General features: G+C 39.6%; 1 long non-coding RNA gene across 1 annotated transcript; it reads right to left on the bottom strand.

Moving 5' to 3' along the window:
* Positions 1–449: 449 nt before the first annotated feature.
* Positions 450–11294, bottom strand: LOC112396747 (uncharacterized). The gene is made up of 3 exons (XR_003002634.1): positions 11092–11294; positions 4731–4793; positions 450–1480 (listed from the first exon to the last, which is right to left on the bottom strand). It is a non-coding gene; the product is annotated as an uncharacterized LOC112396747 (long non-coding RNA).
* Positions 11295–12729: the final 1435 nt, after the last annotated feature.

Raw genomic sequence — 12729 nt, 5'->3', positions numbered from 1 at the left:
TCCTTTTCTGAATACAGAAATGAGTAATGCTTTTTTTAAATAAACATTTTATTTTAGTAGAGTTTTAGATTTACAGAAAAAAAATTGGCAGATAGTACAGAGTTCCTATGCACCCCACACACAGTTTCCCCTACTATTAGCATCTCACATTAGTGTGGTACATTTGTCACAATTATTGAACCAATATGGATATACAGTTGACTCTTGAACAACATGGTTTGAACTCTGCAGGTCTGCTTATACATAATTTTTATTTTTTGCGGTACGCGGGCCTCTCACTGCCATGGCCTCTCCCGCTGCAGAGCACAGGCTCCGGACGCACAGGCTCAGTGGCCATGGCCCACGGGCCCAGCTGCTCTGCGACATATGGGATCCTCCCGGAAAAGGGCACGAACCCATATCCCCTGCACCGGCAGGCGGACTCTCAACCACTGCGCCACCAGGGAAGCTCTACATAAAGTTTTTTCAATAAATATAGTACCTGTATTTTCATTTTATAGATCTTTAAATTAAGTGTGTGGAAAAGTTTGTGTTTGATTAGTGATCACAAACGTGGAATCTGAAAAACTAGGGTTTGAGTCCTGCTTTTACCCAAACTGTTTCAGCTTCCTGCCCTTGGGTTAGTCATTTATCAATTCCTTTCTTTTTGAGACAGAGATAGCAGTACGTGGCGTTTTCACTGTACGGGAGTCAGCATCCCTAACCCTTGCTTCGTTCAAGGGTCATCTATATTCTTATTAACTCAAGTCCATACTTTTTCAGGTTCCCTTAGTTTTGATTCGTTTCATTTTTATGTTTTATATTTTGTGTGTATTTTTCCACTTTATGTTTCACCAGGACGGCACATTACACTTAGTTGTCACGGCCCCTTAGAGCCTCAGTTGATTAGGCTTTAAGGTGAAGTTGAAAATATCCTTGCTTGGAAACAGGCATCCTTGAGGTCCCCTCCAGCTCCAGAAGCTGTGATTTTATCTAAAAGCAATTTGTGGGAACACGGTTCTCTGAGAGCAGCCTCAGCCTGACGATGACGGTGCATGTGTAATTCTCAAGGTGGCTTTGGGCCACAGATGAAAATGATGCTCCAACAGCACCCCAAGTCTTGAAGATCTTAGGAGATGTTAGGGGCATGCAAGCCAGACACACAACTTGGAAACAGTTGACACAAAGAAAACAAGGATGACCTTCTCTCATGACACTTTGTTTTGCATGTTCTACCTTCATTCAATGCTGCAGAGAACTTTTATCACGTTGAAATTAGGCAGCTGGGGAAGGCAGTCATGTTGACACAGATGAACCTAACATCTGAATGTACTCTTTTTAAAGTATATGTTTTTATTATCATTGCTGGCTATCTGAAATATTTGGAATGAGAACCGTCTCCAGTCAAACGTTGCTGGTATTACACATTGCGTAATACGCTGAAAAGACTGTGCTTGCATCTGTATGAAAGGGTGCATTTGTGCTGTTTCCTCTTGGTGGTCTGTAGGTAGAGAAGATGCTGATGGTGAAAAAACATTCAAAGGGTTATGGGTCCCTACGAGGATTTGTTCTACAAAATAGGCACAGATCAAAAGAATATCAGTGTAACTTTGCAAAACTGCAGTCTATATTCTGGTATCCTTGAATTAGAAAGCATGAGTGAATGTAAAATGGCATGTATGTCAGACTGCCTCTGATTCATAACATATGCTTTTCAGGATAAGAATTTGTGTCTAATATCTATAGACACACACAAATATGTATGTGTACCTGTGTGTCTGTCTATAGGTACAGTTTTGTTTGTTGTTTGTTCTCGTGACTATTTTTTGAACACTCAGCTGTGCCCAGCACTGTGCTAAATGTATGATATGAGTTATCTTTCTTAAGCTTTCCCACAGCCCTGAGGGGTGGTTATCACTCCCTCTCACTGATGTCAGTATATTGCTTATTATCTCAGATCTAGACTAGATGGAGACTAGATCAAAGCCTAAAGCCAGTTAAATGACCACCTGGGCTTTTATCAAATCGGTGACATAATGCTTCTAGAACGGGGGTTCTTACACTGGGTATATGTCCTGAGTTTACACAAGACTCTCCAAGGTCGGCACAGGCACAGATAGGTGTATGGAATCAGTGTCTTAATCCTTGACTCTTCCTTATGAAGTCTTTCCTGAAACTGATGTGCCCAAGGAAGCATAGCCTGTTGAGGCATCTTGCAGGTTCTCCTTTTCCATCCTCACCCCCATCACAACCATGTTTATCCACGCCTGCTATAAAGGTACACTTCCATCCATCTCAGATCTCCTGGATCTGAGCTGTCAGCTATTTTCTTTTCTTTAGTGTTTACACTGATGTTTGTCTATGGTTTTACCAGATACTGTTTTGTTCTTTCTAACTTTGTTGGACAATTTTTCCTGACAGAGAATGAATAGGATCGATACTTCTAGGAAGCGTTTAAAGCATTTGCCTCTTATAATCACTATGCTTCCATTTTTCTTGCTCTTTTCCTTTTCCACACTGAAAACAGAAAAGAAAAAAAAAATTCATGCTGCATGAGATTTGGATCCCAACCAATCTGGTGACCATTTCCTGCCCCCAAATCAGGAGAGCCGTCTTGGGGACATGTCACCCCCTTCCTAACTGGTTAGTCCATCCTGGAACACAGTGGTTCCACATTAGAAACTATAAGAATTTTAAAAACTTTTTAGCAACTCCTAGAAGACATATGTTGGTTTTTAATTTTCTGCTATAGGACCAATCATTCTTAAAAGGGATAAATACTTTTTAAAAAATATTTTAGAACATAATCAAAATAAACAGAAATCAAAATCAACAAAATACCTTATGTGTATTCTAGGATTCATTCAGTGCTTCCCTTACATTCTTTGTGCTGTGTACTGCTAACATCGGGACTGTACCCACCCCCAGCCTAAGCAGACCCCCTTTTTTAAAAGAACAATCAATTACAGTACACTTTCAATCTTTCAGGCTCCTATCTCACTCTGGCTCAATCAAAAATAATATGTTAGAAAGGTAATTAATATTTGGAATTGGAGTTGAAGGGATCAAAATAAGTACAGAGACTACCGACAACCTGACACAAGTTAACTGGGTCAGCACAAGAAGCGAAAATTAAGTAACTTGACCACAATAAAAATAAAATAAAAGCAAAATGTGTTTCATTTCACAGGCATTAAAAATCCATGCTTCTGATACAAAGCCATCTTAACAGAAAGCAAAATTGAGAAAATCACAAGACTAGGTGTTCATCATACAAACATTTTCATTTCAGTTTTACGTCATAGTCTTTAGAAAATGAACGGCTTTCCACCAGGATGAAAAGTGTTTGCAGAAATAGACACCATGTCTCTTTCTTGGCATTATGAATGACGGTGAAACCTGACGGTGCACTGAAGCCTAATTATTCTCTGGAAACCATGGTTGGAAGCAGCTGGAATTGGTGCCAAAGTGAGCATTAGAAACCCTGCAGGTGTCTCTCCAAATGGAACCTTCATTTTCCAAGCAATTAATGCTGATTCAAGCCAATAGGACGATAACAAGGGGCCGCACCTAGAGAAGCTTGCTGCCTCATACAACTGCTTCTGCTAGAGCAGTTCAGACACAAATCCTGAACAAGACAGCTCCTGGCGAGCGCAAGCAGCATAGAGGAGCCATAATCCTGCTCTCTGTGAGAGTCTGGGGGTCAAACAGTGGCACTTATTTATTCTGATAATTAACTCCTGGTTCCCAGGAAAGACCAGGACCCTCTACCGCTGCAGCCTCTCTTCAGGCATAACTCACACATACACACATTCATGATGATCATGATAATAACAATAATAATAATAGATATTACTGAAAACCACTAAAAGAAAAATAAGAGCAAACAGCAGCCCATTGACAGCCGACATCAGGTGTCGTATGACTAGAAGAATGAGATTATACCGTATAGATCACATCTCAATTTAACTCATTTTCTGATTTGAGAACCTAACACCCACATAAGGTAGGGTTTCTATTTCTGGTGGAATCTTAACAACAGCAACAAAAATCTATGACTCATTCATCAACAAGTATTTATCAACCCCCTAATTTGCATCTGATTACTATGCAGTTCTGGAAGACAACATAACAGTGATCAAAACAGACCTGCCTCGTGGTGTTTACAATAGTGGGAGTGAGAGACAGTCTCCGGTTACACAAGTCGATGCATGGTATGTGTATGCTGATAAAACCTAATAATGTTTGGTATGTCCATGGTGTTGTGTGCTACGGCTAAAAAGGAGTTGTGTAGGAGCCAAGGAGTGCTGGTGTGGAGGTCGGGGATGGGATTGCTCAAATGTCCCCCTTGGACAAGTGGACCCTTGAACACAAATCTAAGGGAAGTAAAGGAATAACTGCTCCCATAACTGGGGACAGAGCTGTCCAGGCAAAGGGTGTGGCGAGGCTGGGGGCCTGGAGGCATGATGGCCAGACTGTCTGAATAGTAACTATGTGGAAGCAGAGAGAACAGGGGTGAGCGCAGATGTGGGAGAAGGAGTCAAGGAGTAGAAGGTGATAGGAATTGCGAGGAAGATAGATAACCTAACCTTGTAAAGACCTCAGCTTTTCATGCGGTGAGGTAGAAGCCAGCCATGGCAGGTCTATGAGCACAGGCATGGCAGGATCCAGCACCTCATGCCCCAAGCATTAAGACCATGGAAGCATTACAACATGGAGACCCCCGATGCAAATAGGAACGAAGTACTGACCCCTAGAGGTAGATCCAAGTTTTGTTTGAGTTGAATCTCCTAATTTCTGAATGCGTGGGATTTCTATAAGATAAAAGGATATGCAGTTAGTAATAAAAATTAGGTATAAAAGTGATTTTGTTAGAACAAAAAAAGAAATCATATCAAATTCCAAAAAAATTATTTTAAATAACACTAAAGAGTTTCGAAAACATTGCCTTCTTAATTAAGTGCCTGATACACCTCTGTTACTCTTTTTGGGAGGCGAGCAGGAGCGAGAGGGTAATATTTTTGACTGAGTACTTTTCATCACCTCTTTATATGACAACTTAGGAACATTTTGTTCTGTGGAGAGAATTAAAAGATAAACTAGTCACTTCTCTATTTTATGAATTGAATAGTGTCCTCCAAAAAAGATTATGTTGAATTCCTAACACCCAGTATTTCGAAATGGGATCTGATTTGGAAATAGGATTGTTGCAGATATAATTAGTTAAATTAAGATGAGGTAATACTGGAATAGGGTGGACCCTTAAGCCAGTATGAAGGGTATCCAAGCGAAGACACAAAAACACAGGGATAAGACCATGTGAAGGGGGAGACAGAGACTGGAGTGATACTGCTCCAAACCGAGGAACATTTGGGGCTACCAGATATTAGAAGAGTCCAGAGAGAATCTTGCCCCAGAGGCTTCAGAGGGAGCATGACCCTGCCAACACCGTGATTTCGGACTTCTGGAATTTCTCCAAAGATGTGAGACAATAAGTTTTTATTGTTTTAAGTCACCCAGTTTGTGGTACTTTGTTATGGCAGCCCATGGGAATTTATTTATCTAATATGATTAATCAAAATTTGTTTTTCTATTACAGAGATTTTAGGAAACATACTTTTTAGCTTTGCAACTCATTAATGGTAACATGATGAAAATGTTTATTATTGTGTTGAATTTGAGAAAACCTCTAACAACTCTCCCTCATATTTACCTGTTAGAGATGATTTCATGTGATTTCTGTGTGTATGTATGCATATACATGTATTTTTTAAACACACTGCATTATTGGAAAGTTTTGACATGAAAAACTTCTGTTTTGACCATGTATCACTGAGAAATCCTTCGTTTAAAATTCTGCATGTCTGATGACCGAAGGATTTTACGCAGATTAACTATAGGCTCTGTGGACTTCAAGTCTTGTTTCCTTTCCTTTTTTTAAAATTTATCATAGTGCCAGGGACATGATTTACATTCACATTGCGGTACCACCTTTGGTCAGGCATGTTCGTAACGAGATACTTGGTAAGTTGGTGCAGTGGGTGGTGGAAAAATTCCTGAGAGCCATTTCTGCTCTCGGAATAGCTTCAATACTTTGCCTCTACCCAGGAAATAGTCGACTGAGAGCCATAATAAACACAGAGCGCCAAACTCAAACTATAGGTACCTCAACGTAATTTGCCCTTAACTAGATCCCAAAAATGTCTTTGGACATTAGAGTACTTCTAACCAGTAGGTGGAATATGAAAGAGGATAAATTAAAGCGGAAAGAGGCAGTAGTCTTGACCAATCGGAAGTCAATATCTTACATGAACAACTTGTACAAAACCATATGAACCATATTTTGTTATAGTTCTGTCCAGGGCCTTGGAAGGTCCCTTGTGCAAGTGAGAGCTGGTGTATCTTGTGTCTCATTAGCTTAGTGGTAAATCTGCTTTTGTGTCTCCTACTTGCTGTTAGGGACCTGCCGAGTGTGATGGTTAATTTTGTGAGTCAACTTGACTGGGCAAAGGGATGTCCAGATAGCTGGTAAAATTATTTCTGGGTTTATCTGTGAGGGTGTTTCTGCAAGAGATTAGCATTTGAATCAATGACTTAGTAAAGAAGATCATCTTCCCCAGTGCAGGTAGGCATCATCCAATCTGATGAGGTCCTGAAAAGAGCACAAAGGTGGAGAAAGGTTAAATTCTTTTTTTTTTTTTTTTTAAGATTTTTTTGATGTGGACCATTTTTAAAGTCTTTATTGAATTTGTTACAATATTGCTTCTTCTTCTTTTTTTTATTGCTTCTGTTTTATGTTTTAGTTTTTTGGCTGCGAGGCATGTGGGATCTTAGCTCCCCGACCAGGGATCGAACCCAGACCTCCTGCATTGGAAGGGGAAGTCTTAACCACTGGACCTCCAGGGAAGTCCCAAGGTTAAATTCTTGCTTTTCTTCTGAGCTGAGACATCCATCTTCTCCTGCCCTTGGGCATCAGAGCTCCTTGTTCTCAGGCCTTTGGACTATGGGACTTACACCAATTTCCCCCATACCCCAGTTCCCAGGCCTTTAGTCTCAGACTGGGAGTTACACCATCAGTTGGGACTTGGACTGCCTTATAGTATCAGCATTCCGAATTCTCCAGGTTGCATGGCATAACTCAGCTTCCATAATGATGTAGGTCAATTCCCATAATAAATCTCTTCTTAAATATCTCTACATATGCTATTGGTTCTGTTTCTCTAGAGAACCCTGATCAATACACTCCGTCTTGTAGATTTGCCTTGTCTTTCAATTTGGCACAATGTTTCTCAAAACACAGTGTGTGTAAGAGTCACTGTCCAGGGTTATATCTATGAGACACGTATTTTGTAAATAATGTAAGGGATGTTTTCAGGTAATCATCAGAAGATAACCCCCATTTCATGTAGGTGAGACTCCACAGCTAGTCCCTTCTAAAACCAGATATTTCTACAATTAAGCAGTAGAATATGAACTCTAAAGAAAATGATATTAGATCAACAAATTTAAAAATAAGACTCAGAAAAGGGGAAATCCTCACTTACCGATATTACAAGAAGGCAACTGACCTTTGCCTACCTTTGTCTTTTAAGTGATAAAACCTTGTAAGAGGGAACACTTTTTCAAGTCCTTTTACTGGATAAATAAAGGCTGGATATTCAACATTAAGGATCAGATTATTCATTGAAAAAGTTACATTTTTATGATATGCGAAAGTAACTGTCTCTATTTAGTATTTATAACACTATAATACTATAAGAAATGTTTTAGTCTAAAATGTCTTTTGTTAAATGAGGAATTAAACAATGTAAGTAGTTCACCCAAGGTCACATAGTGAGGTTCTTTTTTTAATATCTGCTAATGGTAACAAACAAACAAATAATTTCAGAAATTATATAGTTCCCAGCAATTACCAAATGCATCCTTGATCAGTGAGAAAACTCATTTTCTGCAGCTCAAATTCAGCCACAATGCCTGTGGGACCTGTAATTATAGTGACTCATCCTTGAAAAAGCTATTGTGAGTAGTCACTGTTCCTACAATAGTGCATTGGTTTTTGCTTATTAAATTCCCCCAAAGTTAAATCAACTTAGAGATGATGATTTTGGTGCAGAAATTATTACATCAGGGAAGTCCATAGATAAAGTGTTTCAGCACAATGGGTTTTACGTTTTTCTCGACGTTTTTTCTCTTAAGATTTTTCTCCTGCTCTTCCTCCAACCTCGTTGTTTACTTACACGGCCTTTCTGTTCAGTTGAAATCATGGGCTTCATTATTTCTATTGTGACTTTACCGAGGATAAAATACAATACAGTTACTGGATTCTTAAAAGACCATAGAAACAAATCTGATTCAAACTCTTAGTTTTAGAGATTAGGCCACTAAAACAACAGAAATGTTTTCCTCAGAATCACATTTAAGAGGACCTCCTTGGTGGCGCAGTGGTTAAGAATCTGCCTGCCAAAGCAGGAAACATGGGTTCAATCCCTGGTCTGGGAAGATCCCACATGCTGCGGAGTAGCTAAGCCCATGCACCACAACTACTGAGCCTGTGCTCTAGAGCCTGCGAGCCACAACTACTGAAGCTTGCAAGCCATAACTACTGAGCTTGTGCTCTAGAGCCCGCGTGCCACAACTATGGAAGCCCACGCACATAGAGCCCGCGTTCTGCAACAAAGAGAAGCCACCACGATAAGAAGTCCGCGCACCTCAACGAAGAGTAGCCCCCGCTCGCTGCAACTAGAGAAAACCCACGCACAGCAACAAAAGCCCAATACAGCCAAAAATAAAATAAATAAAAAATAAATTTATAAAAAAAATTTAAAAAAGAATCACGTTTAGGGAATATGGACTAGAACTTAAATCACCTGATATTTATCCTGAATCTCTCCCATGTGTTACGTTGCTCTTCAGTGTCAGACAGATAGGTCAGCCTTCCTAAAGCTTTGGTTTCATGCTGTTGTCCTTATTTCCTCCAGGATAAAATTTGGACTTCTAAGCCTGGCATTCAAGACTCACCCCAATTTGGTTGAAGTTATTGCAGTAAGCTAATCATATGCACCATTAGTCCTCGGCCTAGTACACTCCTGAAGTCAGTTTGATCTTTTCCTGTTCACAGAACACACCCTGCTGTCTGTGCTAGGTAACAAAATAGGTCAGAAAGGTCTATAAGACTGATGAGAATGCCACATAAGCAAGACGTTAAGGCAAAGAATTTTACTATTACATCAGTTAACAGGGAGGAGTAAGTTCATAAAATCGAAAAATCAATGGGCTCTGACTCAGAGAGCCCTTATAGTGCCGTAAAACAGAAAATTGAGAGGTAGAAGAAAATATTATTTAAACGGGCTGGCATCAAGATGTCATCAGTTATAAAAGCCAAGTGGCCCCAGGATGGAGATAAATTCTAAAGGAGGGTGTCAAGATCAACCTTCAAAGTTCTGAATAGAAAGTGGAAACGTGCACGAAGTTAACTCTTCATAAAGATGTGTAGATCTGCATTCAAGTCATCAGATAGAACTGAATGAGATGGGTAAGAACATGAATTCTAGAAAGGGAGACAAGGATAAAGACCCAGGTCCAGGCTCTGATAACAAAGTGCCACTTGTTGACAACAAGACTATGGCAGTTGAAACAGAGACAGTGACACTTTTCACTCTGGTCTTCTCAGTCCTACGTAATCAAAATCGGCAAGTATTTCCTGATGGGCAAAGAAAGACAATAATTTTTTCCCCAATACTTCTGGGTAGCCAGGGGTCACAGCAGAAGTTTGAAGCAAACAAATCTAAACGCACACGTACTCACATTTAAAGACAGCTGTGCACCAACCATTTCCCCTTCTCCCTCTCTATCCAAGCTCTACCTTCTTTTGTTGTTTGAGGTGAGGGGATACATGTACACTATTATTTTGTGCACATGTTCATCCTGCTGGTTTCATCATTGATATCTGCATTGTTTTAACATCATTCACATAGTTCCTTCAGAGAGGAGATTCAAAAGGAAAACTAAAACCTATAAAGAGCAAGACCCAAGTTCAGTTTATTTAAGTGTGCTGGTATTTGGTTTCAAAAAGAAAGTAGAGCTCTTCCAAGTTTATTGGTATTGAAAAGTATATAATTTGGGGAGATTTCCATCACCCCTGTATGTATACTCAACACAGTCACAGAGAAATGAGGTAAAGCCAGAAACTTAAAAGCAGGGCTCTACATATAGACTGCTTTAAAAAAAATTATTGCTAACGGTCAGAAGAACACAAAAGAGCAGGAAGAGAAGAACAAGAGACATTTATGAGAAATATTCATAAAATAGACAGAGTACCAATAAAAAGTATTACCTCTAGTTTAAAGGAAACCATAAGTAAAACCTCATGCTAAGACATGGCTACCTAAACTGTCTTTTATTTTTTCAGTACGCAGCCCTCTCACTGTTGTGGCCTCTCCCGTTGCGGAGCATAGGCTCCGGACGCGCAGGCTCAGCGGCCATGGCTCACGGGCCCAGCCGCTCCGCGGCATGTGGGATCTTCACGGACTGGGGCACGAACCCCTGTCCCCTGCATCGGCACTGCGCCACCAGGGAAGCCCCTAAACTGTCTTTTGAAATGGAAAAAAAAAATGGGGAGGTATTAATTAGATCTCAGTAGTATTTGTTGGAAAAAGCATCATAAATTTTTCATATCAACAGTGCATTATATTTATTGTATAAAAACCATGGCTCTATTCTGTTCAATACACAGAGATGCTTATATTTTAAATATTAAAAAGTAACTGAGATACTTAGGGTAATGAGTAAACCCCCAATTTCTTAGGTATCACTATGATGTTAATTTTTCGTTTTCTGCTAAGAGTTAGAATTTTAAAAAGCAGCCAGTTCCCTCAGAGTTATAAAACCACATTCATCTGTAAGGTGAGACTTCCCTTGTTTGTCTTTGCACAGGAGTTGTATCCCACTGACTCGCAGCATTATTCATGCTGCCTCCAGCCAGCACTACAGAAGGATGGCCTTTTGCCCTCAGGCCAAGCTCAACTCAGGCAAAATTAGTATGTACAAGATGAGCACATCAATTTGGGGCAAGAGGCCTAATAGAATATGAAAGGAAGGCACATGCTGAGTTACCTGCTTCAAACTGTCTGGACTCCTGTCTTTCCAAGGGTATTTGGCAGACATGTGGAAGTATTAACCGAACTAAGATTTACTGTCTCGTCTCTCCTCGCTGTCTGCTGTACACTTCTTCCACGAGGCAAATCTGTTTTCTGCCTTCAGTCTGTCTGATAACCAAAAGAGAAGGGAAGAAGCAAGAAGAGAGCCAAAAGCTCTACACAGGTTTTTAATCAAAGGGAAATAGCCGTTCCTGGTTGGATCCAAATACAGAAATTTTTAAGAGAAAAAGAAAAATAACTGTTATCTTTACAATCTCTCTCGCTAGACTTTATTTGTAGTCCTTTGAAGAGACTCTATTTCCTTATTTGCCAAACTGGCCTATTTTAAGGGCTCCTTCTTGAGTCCCTAAAAGAACAGAATGTCCTGTTCATTTACATACAGTAAACAGATGTTTCCTCCAAACAGCACGAAGTTGGGAAATAATTCTGAAACTCAATCCATTCACTGAAGCTTTGAAAAACCTGGCTAACAAGAATCCCCAAAGGATGAACTGCCAGTTGTTTATATGAGCAGATTATGTTATAAAAACATGTTTATGAAAGACCATTCATCTTTTGTCTCCCGCATACTGAGCTTCAGTTTAACTACAATTTCAGAGACAAGCGTTATGGGCTTCTATTATTTATCTATTTGTGTTGCGATAAAACTGGGATTCATAAACAGACTGGCAGTATACATGTCAAACTTACTTTACTGTCTTGGTTCAGTTCTACTTCAGAAGTTGAAAATAAAATCTTAAAAGAGAAATATTGTCTTCCAGAAGTCATTGTCTAATCTTCATTCATCTGGCAGAGATCATTTCCTCTCTGTGTCTCTCATTCTGTAAATTAGGAAGAAGAAAAAGAATTCTTCCAACTGTTCTGGGATTGTTGTTTTCATTCCCATCAATTATCTTGGCCAGTCAGCCATGTGAGTATTCTCTAAATCCCAGATGGAACAATAGTTTGTACCTTGATGTTGAACATTAACAGATCCTAAAGTAGTAAGCAACAATGGATATAAAACATAGAGTAGATGGAATAATTGCTCAGGTCTCTGTAGGTTTTGTTTTGTTTTTAACAACTTAGCAAACTAAGTTGTGCAAAGTCTAGCAAACCTAGAAGTGCAAACTAATTGTAAAACGGAGCAAGCTTCCTGAAACTACCTTCCCCACCCCATATCTGACCCCATATCAGAGGAAGAAGACAAATCCTGGAATAATCCTAAAATGAGATCCCTAGCCGAAGTACGTTTTGGACTTTCAGGTGGTTTCCCAAGATGGTCTCAATTCTAGAAATTTCCTGATACTTAGTTGTTTCACCAAGTGGCAGGTTAGTACTTGCTTTATCGGTGAGGCAGCATTGAAGATTAAAAATGTAGAATAAAAAACCCAATCTTGGACACAGCCAAAAAGTAAATAACCTGTAAATAACCCTAGTGCCAACATTGCTTGAGATCTATGAGAAGACATCACTTGACTTTCCCCAAGCTACAGAAGAAAGGCTAGAATACTCTGAGGTGAAAAGTCTATAGTCACATTGCTTTTATTAAAATGAGATTACTTTGCAGGCATTTATTAAGCACCTACTATGTTTCTAATACTATTTTAGATGC

This window comes from Neophocaena asiaeorientalis, unplaced genomic scaffold (assembly GCF_003031525.2).
Source record: "Neophocaena asiaeorientalis asiaeorientalis breed wild unplaced genomic scaffold, Neophocaena_asiaeorientalis_V1.1 scaffold388, whole genome shotgun sequence".
NCBI lineage: Eukaryota > Metazoa > Chordata > Mammalia > Artiodactyla > Phocoenidae > Neophocaena > Neophocaena asiaeorientalis.
The sequence above is the reverse complement of the archived record's forward strand: the minus strand, read 5'-3'. Positions and strand labels throughout refer to the sequence as shown.